At 41.3% G+C, this 13,509-nt stretch overlaps 1 protein-coding gene across 2 annotated transcripts in view; it reads left to right on the forward strand.

Moving 5' to 3' along the window:
* PCSK2 (proprotein convertase subtilisin/kexin type 2) overlaps positions 1-13,509 on the forward strand; it is a 294,059-nt gene that overhangs the window by 247,005 nt on the left and 33,545 nt on the right. The gene's annotated exons all lie outside the window — the stretch shown is intronic.

Here is a 13,509-nt window from a genome sequence, read left to right on the forward strand (position 1 = left end):
TGAGATAACTATACAAGTGTTTGGAACTGTGAAAAGCCCCACAGGGATGGTGCTTGCCCTGGTCGTTATGGAAGTTAAACCCACAACCCCAAAACTTTGTGGCATGAAGCACAGTATTTCAGGAATTCAGATGGGCCCAGTGGGGATGCTTATCTGTGCTCCACCATTCCTGGGTCTCAGCTGGAACACTTGTGACTTGAATTACCAAAATGTTGTGTTTTCACATGTTCTGCAATGTGCTAAACTCAGAATTAACCCCAGCTGGTGCCATTACACACATTTCGCAGATGTGTAGTCATTTTGCTGCACTTGGTCATTTTTAAGGATTGGACTTGCGGTGGGGTTGACACCAATGTCCTCTCTATACTTTCCATTTGCATGTCTTAATCAGCCATCATGTGGGAATCCCATCCCAAAGCTTACAACAGTGGTGTGTACAGTAGGAGTAATTAGGTCCTAAGTGAGGGGACAAACAAGTGTAAGAAGTTTGGAATATGGACTTTGGAAAATCCATTTTAGGAATCGTTAAAATTTTGCTTCTTGGATTTTGACAAATTTCAAATAGATAAAATGGCTATAGCCATATCTGTTATAAATTGTAAAATGAATCCGTTCTGTGTATATGTTTAAATTATTTACAGTCTGTATATAGAGACCACAAACTCATTACTTGTACATTTATGACACTAAAAGACATATATGGACAAAATACTGTATGTTTAACAGTAGCCTGAAAAGATAAAAATATTAAAGAAAATTAGACCAAACAGCTGAAGATTATTTTTTCTTTTATATTTCTTTGAAGAGTTACCACATGCCAAACATTGTTGTTGTTTTTTTAACTATAGTCACTATACCATACATTAGATACCCAGAACTCAGGTATCTATTGTATAACTGGAAATGTGTACCCTTTGACCAGTATCTTCCCATCCCTCCACCCCCACCACCATAGCCCTGACAACAGCCATTCTACTCTGTTTCTATGAGCTTTTTAGATTCCATATGTGAGATCATACCATATTTTTCTTTCTCTGTCTGATTTATTTCACTTACTGCCCTCAAGTTCCATCCATGTTGTCACAAATGGCAGATTTTCTTCTTTTCATGGCTGAATAATAATATTCTACCATATGTATATATACACACACATTTTCTTTATCCATTCTCACATCAATGGACACTTAGGCTATTTCTATGTCTTGGTAACTGTAAATAATGCTGCAATAAATATCTCTAAAAGATACTGATTTCATGTCCTATGAATATACAGGGCAGGGCAAAAGTAGGTTTATAGTTGTGAGTACCCAAAACACAGAGTTTATTCTTATATTATTTTTTATTAATTATTGTATTGTTTTCTTTTTAATATATTTATTGATTATGCTATTACAGTTGTCCCATTTCCCCCCTTCACTCCACTCCATCTTGCCCACCCCCTCCCTCCCACATTCCCCCCTATAGTTCATGTCCATGGCTCATACATATAAGTTCTTTGGCTTCTACATTTCCTATACTATTCTTACCCTCCCTCTGTCTATTTTCTACCTACAATTTATGCTACTTATTCCCTGTACCTTTCTCACCTCTCTCCCGCTCTCTCCCCTCCCCCACTCCCCTGTTGATAACCCTCCATGTGATCTCCATTTCTGTGGTTCTGTTCCTGTTCTAGTTGTTTGCTTAGTTTGCTTTTGCTTTTGTTTTAGGTGCGGTTGTTAACAACTGTGAGTTTGCTGGCATTTTACTGTTCATATTTTTTATCTTCTTTTTCTTAGATAAATCCCTTTAACATTTCATATAAAAAGGGCTTGGTGAGGATGAACTCCTTTAACTTGACCTTATCTGAGAAGAACTTTATCTGTCCTTCCATTCTAAATGATAGCTTTGCTAGACGGAGCAATCTTGGATGTAGGTCCTTGCCTTTCATGACTTCAAATACTTCTTTCCATCCCCTTCTTGCCTGTAAGGTCTCTTTTGAGAAATCAGCTGACAGTCTTAATGGGAACCCCTTTGTAGGCAACTGTGTCCTTTTCTCTTGCGGCTTCTAAGATTCTCTCCTTATCTTTAATCTTGGCTAATGTAATTATGATGTGCCTTGGTGTGTGCTTCCTTGGGTCCAACTTCTTTTGGACTCTCTGAGCTTCCTGGACTTCCTAGAAGTCTATTTCCTTTGCCAGATGAGGGAAGTTCTCCTTCATTATTTGTTCAAATAAGTTTTCAATTTTTTGTTCTTCCTCTTCTCCTTCTGGTACCCCTATAATTTGAATGTTGGAATGTTTCAAGATGTCCTGGAGGTTCCTAAGCCTCTCCTCATTTTTTTTGAATTCTTGTTTCTTCATTCTTTTTGGTTGGATGTTTCTTTCTTTCTTCTGGTCCACACTGTTGATTTGAGTCCCAGTTTCCTTCCCATCACTATTGGTTCCCTGTACATTTTCTTTTGTTTCTCTTAGCATAGCCTTCATTTTTTCATCTAATTTGGAACCAAATTCAAGCAATTCTGTGAGCTTCCTGATTACCAGTGTTTTGAACTATCAGTGCCTCTGATAGGTTGGCTATGTCTCATTGCTTAGTTGTATTTTTTCTGGAGCTTTGATCTGTTCTTTCATTTGAACCTTTTTTTTTGTCTTGGCATGCCTGTTATGTAAAGGGGCAGAGCCTTAGGTGTTCATGGGCAGGGTAACACTGGGTACTGTGCTGGGATGCTGTATGTGGGGGCGGAGAGGGAGCAATGGCACTTGTTCCACTCTCTGCCAGATTTCAGTCACTTCTTCCACTACCCACAATCAAATTGGGCCCCTCTGGTGCTAATTCCTGAGTTGGTGAACTTGTGCACACTCTAGGCCCCTGTGGGTCTCTCCAATGACCTCTCCTGTGAGGCTGGGAGTTTCTTCTGCTGCTGCCTCAACCCTGCCGGGTGTTTTCAGTCAGAGATTTGAGGCTTTATTTCCCCATGCTGAAGCCCGGGGTTGCACAGTCTGCTTCGCTCCCCCGCCGTTCCTCCCGGTTTATCTATGCACAAATGTGGGGCCGTGGGGTCCACAATCTGCCACCTCGCTGGGTTCACCAGCCGCCTCCTTGCTGCGATCCTTTCTACCCAGCTGCCAGTCTCTGCCCCTCCTACTGGTCTGGATGAATGTTTCTTCTTTATCTCCTTGGTTGTCGGACTTCCATACAGTTCGATTTTCTGTCAGTTCTGGTTGGTTTTTGTTTTTCAATTGTTGTTGTCCTTCTTTTTTGGTTGTGCGAGGAGGCACAGTGTGTCTACCACACCTTCATCTTGGCCGGAAGCTAATTATTGTATTGTTTTCTATACAAACAACTGTAAACCTACATTTGCCATACCTTGTGTATACCCAGAAGTGAGATTGCTGGGTCATAAAGTAGTTCTAGTTTTAATTTTTTGAGGAACCTCCATACTAATTTCCATAATGGCTGTACCAATTTGCATTCCCACCAACAATGCACAAGGGTTTCCTTTTCTCCACATGTTCCACAACACTTGCTATCTCTTGTCTTTTTTGTAACAGTAAAGGCTACTTTTTTAAATACGTTTCCTGAGGTTAGAGAACACATGTTTTTTTCTCAAGCTGTTCCTCAGGAATAGCCTATGATTTGAAAACATGGTAGATCAGCTGTTCAATAAATATTTGTAGATTAATTCATAAATGAAATTTGGTGGCTGAAAGATTAAAAGTCATATAGAAGTCTGTAACTATAGTGAAAGTTTTTGGTGGCCCGCCCGTAGATGTTGTGTGTGCTGCTGATGACTCATAGCTGCCCCTTTCCTGGAGAATTGCCCTAGCTGATGGGATTCTTCTCATCCAGAAGATTCTGTCTACACCCACACCCACAATGCAGCCCATGGCCAATGATGGACTGATTTGGGGTAGAAACAGCCAACCTTTGTCTCAGGGACCACTCTCAGGTGAAATTTATGCTCCAGAGCCCCTAGTGGATCAGGTCAATCAATGCTTACCTTTACTTAAGGCCACATCATTTTGGGGGTTCCTTTCCTTGCCTCCCCTGTTTTACTCTCTCACTTACAGGTTTCTCCTGAGAGCTCTCCCTCAATATGTTTGGAGCACCCAAGTCCCTGCCTCTGGCTCTGCTTCTAGGGAACCCACCCTATGACATTAACCCATTAGTGTTTGCTCTTTTCCTTGGCTTCCAGGAAGCTCAGAACTAAGTTTATACCTAACAACATAGATATTTTCAGGCTAGGTTTTCTACTACCTCTTTTCCTCCTTCTTATCACCAACCATGGCCTCCAAAATCATTCCTTAGCCTTTGTTCCTATTTCCATTTTTGAGATCCAATGAATCTAAGCCTCCTAATGCAAAGCCTTATAAGATTTGTAAAAGAATTGATGAAGTGAGCTCAGTTTGATTAAATTTGGACATGTAACAATTGGATCCTTAAATTGTTACACTCACTACTAGTATCAAGGAACTAAAGTTCTTCTTGGGTAAAAATTGGGCTCCCAAAATTAGGCTCTAAACAGCAGTAAACAGTAAGTCAACCTCAGAACTTGGGTCAGCCAACGTTGGCTCACAAGCCAAATCCAGCCCAGAAGCTCTCTTTGCAAATAACATTTTATTGGAACACAGCCAAGCCCATCAAGGCCTTTGTGTCCTTCCAGCCACAATTTCTCTTCCAATCAGAGCTGTCACAAGCTCCAGTTGGAAGGAAGCACATGAATGGAGTCATCACTCATAGTGACAGGCTTTTCTGCTGGCCTGTCCATATCTCCATCTCCATGAGATGACTGACATTGCATGAAAGGAGGTCTGCTTCCTCTGTACAGGAATTGTTTTTTAAGGATTAGCATGAACAAGTGGAGAACTGAGCTTGAGAGCTGGGAGACCTGAATTCTAACCTTGTTACTGTCCCTCATTGGCTGTGGGGCTTCGCACTAGTCACTTAGTTTCTCTATTCCCCACTTTCTTCTTCTATAAAAATAGGCACATCGATGCTTCTCAAAGTGTGGCCACTAGCCCACCTAAAAGTTTATAAGAAATGCAGAATCTCAGCCCCACCCCACCCACCTGATATATCAGAATCTGCATTTTAACAAGATCCCATTCATGTTTGAGAGGTGCTGCTTTAAATGATGTCTAGGATATGTATCATGTGACCCTAAGATAATAAGACCATAAGATATATTGTTTTTAAAAGTTCACAATGTATAGAAAAGGGCAGTAGAGGTGACTTACTTTCTGGAGGTAATGGTACTGCGTAACCTCATCAGGGTGTTGCATTGGATTCATTGATGACTAAGCCATGTGCTCTAGTGTGTGTCTGAGTTGGTGGAGCAGAGGCCCAGGTAAGTGTAAGGATGCATGAGGAGTAATGAGGGCAATGGGATAGGTTCAGGAAGGACCTCATACAGACTGGGACTAGATAGGTGTTCTAGATCCAAGGTGGTTGCAGGACACTGGCCAGAGAGTATGTAGAGGTCCCTGCTAGAGCCCCAAACTCATGGGACATGGCCACTCTCTCCTTGCCTGTTTCCCACTGACTTTGTATATCCATCTCTTCAGTCCATTTTTTCTCTTCCTTGAGGTTTATGCTCATGTGGTACTTCTGCTTGGACAGGGCCCCATCAGCACCCTCCTTTATCACCACAACCTTTCAGCCTCTACCCAACTGCCATATGCTCCCACTTCAGTTGTTTAGGGGCAAATTTGGCCCAATTAGGGGACACTCTTCCCCCTGCTGGGTTCCAAAAGTAAGAAATGAAGTTCTTTGGGAGAGGTCTAGAACTTGAAGGGTTAGAGGACAATTAGAAGGTTGCTAGCACAGCCCTCTCTTTTCCATCTCAATAACATCAAGTGGCAGTCATCTATACTCATGCTGGCTTTTCTGCCTTCCAATGAAGTTTATTCTGAGCTGTTGAATTCTTTCAAAGGTCTAAACAGAAATATAAGACCATATCCTCCCTCTCTGTCATAGGTTTGTGTCCCCCAAAATTCATATGTTGAAGTCCTAATCCCCAGGATCCCAGAATGTGACTGTATTTGGAAATAGGGTCACTAGAGATGTAATTAGTTAGGTTGAGGCCATAATAGAACAGGGTGCGCCCCTAATCCAGTATGACTGGTATCTGTGTAAAAAGAGTAATCTGGATATAAACACACACAGGGAGAACGCCAGGAGAAGAAAGCAGAGATTGGGTTTATGTTTTGACAAGCCAAAGAGCACAAAAGATTGGCAGCAAACCACCAGAAACTAGGAGAAAGAGATAGAACAGATCCTTCCTTCACAGCCCTCAGAGGGAACCAAACCTGCCAACACTTTGATCTTGGACTTTAGCCTGCAGAACTGCTAGACAATATGTTTCTATTGTTTATACCAACTGGCTTTGTGGTACTTTGTTATAGCAGCCTTAGAAAATCAATACAACTTGCAGTCTTAGAATGGACTGCCAAAAAAGGGATTTGGCCAGGCTCAGGCAGTATGGAAACATGAACGCTTTTCCAGGTTACTCTTGATGTTACCCAGCTCTCTCTTTTATAGCCAAAATGGATGATAGTTAATCTACATACAGCTTTTTTCTTCTCATCTGGGACCTTGAGAATATCCTCCCTCCATTCTCTAACAGGGTCCCTCAAAGGAGAAGCATGCAAAATTTCTCATGATCTAATACTAGGAGAGGAAAATGTTTCTGCAATAGGGGCAGTGCCATGTGGCATTGGCTCCTGATGACATCACATTGGTAACTTGGAATTAGATAGGGAAATTGGCAAATATAGATTTTGTGTGCCTCCTTCAGAGAGCCAGTTGCTACGCATTTGTCAGCACCCCCCTAGTTAGAGGACTGCTGACTTCCCTTCAGTTAGAGCAGTAAGATACCCACTTATTCTCCCCGTAACATAAGGCCAGCTTTGTCTTCAGGAGTGTGGAAATTCCTTTTGGGAAGAAGAAAAACACCTGAAACACTAAGGCTTTGTTTTTCTCCAAAATGACAAGTTTCCCAAGATTGTGGAGGAACAACTTTTCTAAATAATTCAAGTAAAGACCTCACACCTTAGGTCATTTAACTCTTGAGCATTCAACAAAAGGACCCCAGAAACACAAATATGAAATAGGAAGCTGAGTCCTTGAAATGAACAGTATCCATGACGTAGGCTAAACATTGACACTAGGATGGGGCCTGTTGAGGAACTAAGTGGTTTTATTACAAGCTTATGCCAATCGGCTGTTGACATTCAGCCTATCTGACATTTGAATGGCTCAATGCTGTTTACAGAGGATGGTCTACCAACAGGATCCCAGGGAAGGTGGTGGTGACATGGCCCCATTTCAATGCCCAGACCCCTAGAAGTTTTTAGGATGAAACTTTTACACACAAACAGCTTGTTTCCTTATCATATTATTCACAGTGTGGCTGAAAAGAAAGGGTTGCACATCCAAGCCTAGAACCAGGTGACAGCAGATGCCCAGGGGAACACTTGGCAGATGTCCCCTTTCCCAAGCACACATGGATTTTCACTATTTTTTGACACCTGAGGCCAAAAGAGAACCAGGCAACTAGGTGACATGTGCCCTCAGTGAGAATTTACAGTGCAGACAGCACTCAATGCAGCACTTCCCTGGGGGGCTCCTGTCATTTTCCACGCCCCTCTGAACTGCTCCACCGCATTTCAAATCTGGGCATTTCTCTCCCCTCCATCTGTAGCCTCCCCTGCTGCAACTAAAAAGGCCTTTTCAAGTGTGATTGTTCTGCAAAGCACTCCAAGCATGCCGAAACTTAAGAGAAAAATTGTTATGACTTATCTTCAGATGACAGCATGTAAACATTTTAGAAAGTGAAGTGAGCATGATAAAAGAAAATATATACGATTTCTCATTTGACTTTCCCCCAGGCTGTGGGGATGACTCTTTCCTGGTTTCAAGGTGACATTTTTGAACAGAGTTGTAGAGTTTTGTGAGTGATCATGTATTATGCATTCCTATTATACATTTCCTTCCAGTTATTTCAGTTATCTGGTCTACTAGAAAGGAAAATCCACCTCTGAAATGTGCTCTCCACCTAAACAAAGGAGTCAGATAATTACCTTCTACACAAAGGCAGTTCCTCTGCTTGCCTTTGAACTTTAACATCCTGCAAATAGGGTTTTTTTTACTGACATATTCGTGATAAAAAGAGAGAGGAAGAGAAAGGTAAGAGAGCTTTATCTGGGGTGTACTGTTTGCCACAGACCCCACCATTCCCAATTCTTTTATATCTTCTTCACACAAGAGCATTAGCTACTTGGCTCCTTAGGGATTTTGGTTTGCTTCTCCCAAGTTTGCTCAGTAAATACTTGAGGACGCATCAAAGAGCAGAGAAGAGAAAGGAAGAGGAAAACTTTTCCCCTTTATCTCAGTCTTTTCCTCTTTAACTTTATAGTCTACATGTTGAATTTGCAATTAAAGCAGTCCACATTATATGTGGGAAGTAGGCAAGTCAGAAGTCCCTGAATTATGATATAACTAATAAGTAACTTCCATCTTAGTTTGGGATCTCCCAGAAGCAGACCCTGAGACAAGAACTGAGTTGAAGTAGTTAATTTGGGAAGTCAAGGGACTACCAGTAATGAATAGGCAAATATGACAGGGAAGAAAAGGACCAATAAATGGTGTGCTGTTGAGCCAGCTGTTGAGCAGCTGGAGCTTAATACCACTGGGAAACTGGAAAGCCATGTAGAATACACACTGAAGTTACCCTGCCTGATGACAGGGGAGCTGGGGTAAATGTCATTGTCTAAGTAAATGACCCAGCACTTTCAGCCCAGGGGCAGGTATGCAGAGCAGCCTTCATCCTCTTGGGAGAAAGCCTTTAGACAAAGAGATGCTTGTGCTGGCATTTGGAAATCCCTAGTGCACAGAATATATGAGGTCGAAGGGATATGAGCGGATACCTACTGCCATCTCTGCTACAATCTCCAGAGTGCAATTTGAGTAAAACCTAATCTGAGACTTACAGTCATTGCTCTCTGGATATTAAAGGGCCAGGCCATGTGTTTGCTGTCAGAAAAAGATGTAGCCCTTGCCTAGAGACTGATAAAGCAACAAAGGCCAGTTATTATGGGACACAGCATCTTATATTGCTTTGACAAGGAGGAAAATTTAGATAATAGAGGGCCTTGAAAGTAACAACTGATTCATGAAGTTCTTTCCAAATCTTGAGGAAATGCAGCCACCCAGAGTAACCCTGGCATGTCTTCGGCTGGCTCTGATGACTATACCCCAACCTCTTATTAATCACACTCAGGGTTGCTACCAAAGGGAACATCTTAGGAATATTTAAGGACAAGGCTATAGAAAATCCTCTGAGGCACCGATAAGACAGAGCATTGTTTGTTTATTCCTTGAGGGGTTGCAAAGGGCACAAGCACAGATCCCAGATCATCAGGCTGGAATGTACTAGAGAGGGCTCACTTGCAAGAGACTGGCTCAAAGGCCACCTTCCAGAAAGGGAGGGGGGCTGCCTAGAGAGAAAGTGATTAATCAGGAAGGGCCAGGAGAGGCCCTGGTGCCTCCTACTGAAATTTAATCAGAGCACTGGGTCTGACACAGTAGCAGCAAGTGCCAGGGCCTCTGGCAGGCAATGAATGCCTCCTGCCAAGGAACCCTCAAGAATGCTCCACGAGCCCTGATTTATGCTCTAAAACCAAATCAAGGGTGGCAACTGAGCAGGGGCTGCCACAGCAGAGAGTATATAGCTCAGCCTCTGTAACGGTTGTTGCAGCTACAATTGCTCCTTTCTCTTCTGAGAAGAAAGGGAAGCCAAGTTTGGTGGGTTTCACATGACTATGGTCCTCAGTTTGGCTTTCCCAGAGATTCTGGGACCCTCACTACACTCCTGGTGAACTTCACAGATCCGACGAGGGCACTGAGGCAGACTCTGTGATGCCCAAGGTCGGCTGCAGTGTGCAGCTCCAGCAGCACCAGCCATCTTCTCTCTGCTCTTCTGCCTGAGGGCACCTGGAAGTAGCTCCTCAGTCCATCCCCATGGGGAGTTAACGCCCCAGGGCAACCACCAGCCTCTCTGTCCTAGTAGCAGTTTCACAAGCGGTCACCAGAGGGACTGAGACCAGTTGTCTATGGGAGGAATGGGCTTGTCAGCTCACCCTTGGTTGTCTTTTCTTCCTTCCATCTCATGCTACCCCATCACTCACTAATGCTTCTTGAGATTATCTCCCCCCAAATTAGCTACCTGCTTTCAATTCTTTGTCTCAACAACTGTTTTTGAAGAAACATAAGTTGGGACCAACCCTTTCTCCTCATAGGTATGGCCAGCAGTTCTCTGAAAGTAAGCCCAGCTCCTTTCAGGAGGATCCATTCACCCATCGCCCCTGCTTAAGGCCTTGTATGACTTCACCACCACCACCTCTAACAACCCATGTATGGAAAAGAAGTAGATAAAGAATGAAAACATAAAACAGCTGCACAAAAATATAATTCAATCACTGAAATTGGAGCAGAGAGAAACTTTCTAAGCATAAGTGCAAAGGGAAAAAATTTAACAAAAAATAAGTAATAAATGTTATTACATAAAACCTTTAAAAACTTCTGCAAGTCTGATCATTGTTAAAGCTGAGTAATGGATACACTGAGAGTCATTATACTATTCACTCTATTGGTGTGGTACTTAACTTCTTTCAAATCAAAAGGTTTTTATTTCACACTTAAAAAATAAAAAGCAAGTCAGTAGGTGGTTAACTTGTCACGAGTAAGAATATACATCTAGGAAAAAGTGGAAAAAGCAATGTCCTAATTTTATACAAATGGCTATTTGTGGTTTGGGATAAAAGCTCCAGGAACTGTAATACACAGGGTTTTTTTTTTAATGTTCTACCTGATAAAACCTAAGTGGAAATGAATAGGATGAACTGTATCAGTCAGGAGAGGCTACTTTGTGCCGTGGTAACAAGCTGCCCCAAAAGCTTAGAAGCTTCAAAACACAAAGTTTTCTCATTCAGCTACACGTCCATCATGGTCAGCAGGAGGCTCTGCTGGTCACCATTCATTGTGCAGAGGGAAAGAGAACTGTGCAGCATCCGGCACTGACCAGTAACTGGTTCAGCCTAGAAATGCTACTATGTACCAGTCATTCCCTCTCACAATTCATTGATTAAAACAGCGTACAAGCCCTAGCCAATGAGGTTTAGTTGGTTGGAACTTCACCCCATAAACTAAAAGGTCACAGGTTTGGGTACACACCTGGGTTGCAGGTTCAGTCTCAGTCAGGGCCCATGTGAGAGGCAACCAACTGATGTTTCTCACATCGATGTTTCTCTCCCTCTTCCTCTCCCTTTCTTCCGCTCTCTCTAAATATCAATAGCATGTCCTCTGGTGAGGATTAAAAAAATTTTTAATGGCTTATGAGACCCCACCCAACCACAATGCAACATTGTCATAGGTCCAGAGAGTGAACGGCTAGAAATACTTGGCAAACAGCACCAATAACTGTCACAATGGCCCAGAATAGCTGCTGGATGACTTGAAAAAGTAAACAGTGATTTAATAAGGACAAATACAAATGTCAAAGACATTTGTGAATAGTTTGAATGGTATTGTTTCATGAACTGTGCATCAAGAAAAGCGATATTTGTATATAATACATTGTTTTATATGGCATTTAAAATAAGTATGTAAAAATAGATTTAAAAATATAACGGGAAAACTTTTACAAATTCAAATGCAATATACAAAAGAGATGAAGAAAAAATAGGTCAACATACCTGCAATATAGATGGTAGAAATTTGGTTAAGTTCCTTATTATAAGAAGAACTCTCTAACAAATCAACGAAAAGAATAGCATAAAAGAAAAAATAGGCAAAGGATATTATCTTTGGGGGCTTGGTGCTTTGCTATTCATAAAGCAATAAATAAATAAGCAGTAAAGATACAAAAAAATAAATTAAATTAGTAATGGGAAAAAAATAACTCCGAACAGTGAGGTAACATTTTGCCCACCAATTTTGCAAAAATATTTTTTAATGACTACAAATTTTGAACCAGATGGGCTGAATGTTGCATTCTTATGCACTGGTAATAAAATATAAATTTTAACAAGCTTTTTAAAGAGTAATAACTTGGCAATATGTATCAAAAATCTTCAATCATTCATTCCTTTTCATCTAGGATTCCTTCCTTTAGAAACTATGCCTAAGGAAATAAACAAGGTACAAAGACATAGATAAAATGATGTACACTGCAGCACTTTATAACCTAGAAATAGCCTTCCACATATGTCTAGAAAAGGAATAAATTATGGAATTTAAAAAGACTAATAAAAAATTATGGTGCAGAAGAATATTTAATTACATGAGGAAATGTTAATGATGTGATAGTAAGAAATGCATTTTAAGCAAATTTACAAAATCAAAGTATTTTATGACCCCAATTTTATTATTAAACCTGTTGTTATACTTTGCATTTATCTATGAAACTTGCAGGAATACACAAAACCTCACCAGTGATTTCCTAGTCATGGAATATTTTAAAGGAAAGTCTACCAATGTTACATTAAGATGTCAAAATGACTGGAAAATAAAACTTATTATAGCTAAATGTTTAGGAAAAAGCAGGCTATACCAGAAAGCTGGCCTCACAAGCATCTGCAGATAACACCACTGGACTAGGTTCTAGTCTGGTCCTCAGCCTGGGTCACTGCACATTAGTTAGGGTACAGAGACTGATTCACTTTAGCCCCAAACTTCTTGAAGTAGGATTTTCACTTCCTGGGGTGCAGGTGATATGCTGGAGACATGCAGATTCACAGTTCTAGCTGGAACTTTACCTAGATTGACGTTAAGCAAAGTGCAACATTATTTTTATATTATGAGCACAATGCAAAATCTGCATGAATGTTTTTAATCTTCACCTGATGATATGCTTATTGATTTTAGAGAGAGAGAAAGAAAGAGACAGAGACAGAGAGAAAACATCAATGTGAGAGAGAAACATCTATTGGTTGCCTCCTTTATGCACCCCAACTGGGGATCAAAGCTGCAACCTAAGTATATGCCCTAACCAGGAATTGAAAATGCAATCTTTTGTTGTATGGGACAATGTTCCAACCAACTGAGACACCCAGGCAGGGAAGAAATCTGCATGAACTTTTAAAAGACGTTGTTTGTGAGAGGCTCTTTAGTCTATGCCCTAAAAACCAGCAACTTCAAATTCATTGCCCTTTGCCAACAGGTTAGGGCAGTTTCTCAGCCTCAGCACCATTGACACTTTTGAGCAGGTCATGCTTTGTTGTGGGAGACATAGGGAACTGTCCTATACCTTGCAAAAGTTTAATAGTATCCCTGGCCTCTACCCACTAAATGCTAGTAGTGCATACATGCGCACATAGTTGTGACCACCAACATTGTCTCCATCAGTGCCTAACACCCCCGTGGGCATAAAATGTCCTGGTTGGAAAATATTGTAGTTAAATACGATCAGTAGGGCCTGAGTGAAAAATTCTCATTTGGTGAAAATTTTAGAAAGGCACTAATCCCACTAAACAA

This window comes from Desmodus rotundus, chromosome 6, assembly GCF_022682495.2.
Source record: "Desmodus rotundus isolate HL8 chromosome 6, HLdesRot8A.1, whole genome shotgun sequence".
NCBI lineage: Eukaryota > Metazoa > Chordata > Mammalia > Chiroptera > Phyllostomidae > Desmodus > Desmodus rotundus.